This window comes from Vombatus ursinus, unplaced genomic scaffold (genome assembly GCF_900497805.2).
Source record: "Vombatus ursinus unplaced genomic scaffold, bare-nosed wombat genome assembly UNPS02003796.1, whole genome shotgun sequence".
NCBI lineage: Eukaryota > Metazoa > Chordata > Mammalia > Diprotodontia > Vombatidae > Vombatus > Vombatus ursinus.
The window spans coordinates 44532-48610 of record NW_020943574.1 but is presented as its reverse complement, the minus strand read 5'-3'; the positions used below and the strand labels follow the sequence as shown (position 1 = coordinate 48610).

At 43.5% G+C, this 4079-nt stretch overlaps 1 pseudogene; it reads right to left on the bottom strand.

Annotated features, from left to right (window-relative positions):
* Positions 1-373: 373 nt before the first annotated feature.
* Positions 374-827, bottom strand: LOC114052791 (annotated as a pseudogene).
* Between the last annotated feature and the right edge of the window lie 3252 nt (positions 828-4079).

Sequence of the window (4079 nt, the reverse complement as noted above, 5' to 3'; positions counted from 1 at the left end):
CGATAGCTCTCCCAGCAACCTTAATTCCTGCTTCTGATTCACCCAGCCTGGCATTTCCCATGATGCTCGCCACATAGAAGTTAAATAAATAAAGTGACAATATACATCCTTGTACTTGTTTCCTAAATTTTCAACCAATTAGCTGGTCCATGCTTGGTTCTAACTTTTTTAAACTTTTATTTATTCTATATTTAATTTATGAAATAAAACCAGCATTTCCATAACATAGTAGAGTAAAAAAAAAAAAAAAGATGATTACACATGAAACTGCAAATCTATTATGTACAACTTGTTATTCCTTTTAAATATATAATAAAGTTATCGTGTATCTTTTTTTGTTCCCTGGAGCAATTTAATCACAGTCACGTAATTTTTACTCTTGCCTGGTCTCAGTAGTTTCTTCCTTATATTTGCCCTTCTCCTTTTGTCCTTGGAGAGATCTGACTTTTTGTTTAAGGCTGTTTTTGCGATCTTTGTCAGGTTTTAGCCTTGTGATAACCACCTGGCTGGGATGAATGCCCACACGGACAGTTGTGCCATTAGCCTGTTCCCTCTGCACGTGCTCAATGTAGAGCCTATATTTCTTTCTCCGTAGCTGGACTACCTGGCCAATTTGCCATCCTTCTTAGTATCCTCAAACAACCTGGGTTCCATCATCTTTTCAAATAGGCATGGAGTGGACATTGTACTTGCCTCAGCTCCTTAGCAAAAGGAGAAGACATAATTTTCCTCTGTATGTGGGAAGGGACGTTGAAATGACTCTTGGGGTTCTTGCTTTGGTCAGAGGTCACAGAGGGATTGAACTTCATTTTGATCTCAGAGACACCGCACAAGAGAAGAGACTGAGGAATTACTTCTGCCTTATGAGGAGGGGAGTTTTGGGGGGAACCATGTAACTTTCTTAACTTTCTTTTTTTTCCCTTTTTTTCTTACCTCTTTTGCCCTAGAGATGGCTGCCATTAGACACAAGTGTGTGTGTGTGTGTGTGTGTGTGTGTGTGCATGTATATATAAAATCATTCTATACACACATATGTCTATTCATCAGTTCTTTGTCTGGATGCAGATAGTGGCTTCCTTCATAGGTCTGTTGTAGTTAATTTAGGTATTTATAATAGTCAAAATGACAAAGTTGTTCTTAAAACAATATTGCTGTTACTGTACACAATGTTCCCTTGGTTCTGCTCACTTCATTTTTCATCATGTCATACAATTCTTTCCAAGTTTTTCTAAGGTCATTGACTGATCATTTCTTACAGCAGAGTAATATTCCATAGTGAACATATACCACAACCTGTTCAGCCATTCCCTAACTGATGAGCATCCTCTCAAATTTCCAGTTCTTTGCCGCCACGAGGAGAGCTGCTATAAATATTCTAGAACATAAACGGTTCTCTTCCTTTTTCCCTGATGATCTTGGGAAACAGACCTCGTAGCGGTGTTGCTGGGTCAAAGGATAGAGATAGTTCAATAACTCTTTAGGCATAATTCCAGATTGCTCTCCAAAATGGTTGGATCAGTTCACAATTCCACCAACAGTGAAGTAGGGTCCCCATTTTTCCACATAGGCTCCAACATGTGCCTAATTGCTGCTTCATGCCCGGCACACAGGCTCCTCAGAAGACAAGTAAGATGATTTGGTCAATCCAGCTCATCTTCCAGAGTCATTTCTTCTATCGTTTTAGCACCGTCCCCGGGGTCTTCTTGGCAAAGGTACTGGAGTGGTTCGCCATTTCTTTCTTCGGGGGAATCACCTTTTGTCAGGACTCTCCACTACAACCTGCCTGTCTTGGGTAATCCTGCAAGGCACGGCGCCTCGTCTGCCTGAGCTACCTGAGCCCCTCCACCATGACAACACAGCCGTCGGGGGGGGGGGGGGGGGGGATGGGTCTGTTCACAAGGTGCCATGTGGATGTTGCTCACAAGGTGGCGATATTTTACAAGGCTAGTCGCCTATTACATGGGTTTGGGGCCTGGAGCAGGAAGAAGACTCACCTGGGTTCAAATCTGGCCTGCGTGACATTGTCCAAGTCACTTACCCCTGTTTGCCTCCGTTTCCTCATCTGTAAAATGAGCTGGAGAAGGAAATGACAGAGCATTCCAATATCTTTGCCAAGAAAACCCTAAATGGGGACAAGAAAAGTCAGACACAACTGAAAAACGACTGAACAACAAACCAATTGCATGTGTTTGGTGGAATGAGTGAATGTAGGTGAGTTTTGGTCACTGGGGAGAGTGGTCAGGGCATTAGGGTTAGGCCCACAGGTGACAAAAGTCTTCTCAGCCAATCCCAATACACTTCCATTATTCCATTTTATCGCTGGGCTAGAACCTTCTCGCCTCGGACTGGATCCACTAGGTTGCTGACCCTTAGTCTAATGCCTGTGACGAACGGACGTGGTAGATGTGTCCTCGGCACAGAATAGTGCCAGAAGGACCTCCCCTGGTCCGTTCTGCTTTGGCGGACGCGCTGCTCAGATCCAAAGCTTCCTGCAGCTGGAGAGCCCCAGACTGCCCCAGCTCCCTGTCCCCTGTTCACCTGCTGAGCCTGTGAAATGATCGGTTCTTCAGGAAATACCAGAATAGGGAAAGTTGGATTTTTGGATGAAATGAAAAAATTGGAAATGTTATTTCATCCAATTTAAATAACATATTATAATGATGGTTTTTTACTTTAATTTCCAACTAAAAATCTTTGGCTTTATGAAAATGCTTGTGTATTCTTTCACCCAACACTTCTCTTATATTACAAGGGGGAAGGAAATAATCATTTATTAAGCATCTGCTACGTGCCAGGAGCTGTACTAAGAGTTTCACAAATGTGATCTCATTGCATCCTCCCCAAAGCCCTTAAAAAGCTCACGGAAACACTTTTAATTTTGTAGGAAATGTTGTTTAAAAACTGAAATACCAAAGGCTTTCCAGGGTTTCTAGCAGAAGACTGAACCCATTTTTAGATGAGGGCAGGTGATCTTAGACATGGACATGGAGCAGTCTAACTTTTACCACGGCATGTTTTTCTGGTAGCCAAGATTCATGTTCTTCGCCGAGATTCTGACAGGCTTGAGGGAACCTTGGGCCTGTCGGGCCTGGCACCTTACCCAACCTGGACCGAAACAAGTGGATCCTTCCTTCTTCCTCCATGCCTCCACTGGTCTTGGTGGAAAGATAGCTGTACTGCCGCTCGGCCAATTAAACCAAATGCACGTGCATAACACATACATATTTACTTACCAACACACACCCAAGTACTAAATGACCACAACTGTACGACACTGTACAGTAGTAAAGAAAATAATTGGACAATTGTCTGCGGCCTCAGGTAGGTGGGGCAATATAATGAAGATGACAACATGACCTGAAGTACTTTATTAATTCAGTGCCCTCCCAGTGAAAAACCAGCAAAGGATTCCTTGGGACACCCGGGGCTCAGGCCATGGGGGAAAGGCAGCTGCTGTGGTCTTCCCCTGTCTGTGCCTCATTTTCCCCCTCTGTAAAATGAGAGGGTTGGACTTGGAGTGGTCAGTGGACCCTGAGACCTTTTCAGGGAGTCTGTCAGGCCAAAGTTATGCTAAGCTGTTATTTGCCTATTGAAATACTCCTTCCTTTTCCAACTACTTAATGGTGTGAGGTCAGATTTTTTTCCCCTATATTTTGAACATATGAATATAAAGACCTAGGGCAGGAGCAGCCAGGAGGACCCAGGGGTCTTCTTCTCTTAAGCCAGACTTTAAAGAGGTCCACAGAAAGATAGAAAACAAAATGGCATTCTTACCACTAAATTGTTTGTTGCTTGGGAAAAGAGTTGTTTTTCAGGAAAATATCTTATTTGGGTTCATATGTGACGGGTTAATTAGAATCGCCAAATGAATAAGCCAGCATTTTATTAACATTTCATCCCTTTAGGTGTCTGATACAGTAGATATGAATGACCATAAACAGTGGGCAGCTGGCTCGCCGCGGCATTGTCCAGCTGGATCCGCACCCTTCAGCTTTTCTCTGTCACTTTCTGAAGCCCAGATGATCCACAGAACAGTAACTCCAACCTGGGTTTGCGCGTGGGCAGCTTTCTGAGGGCTG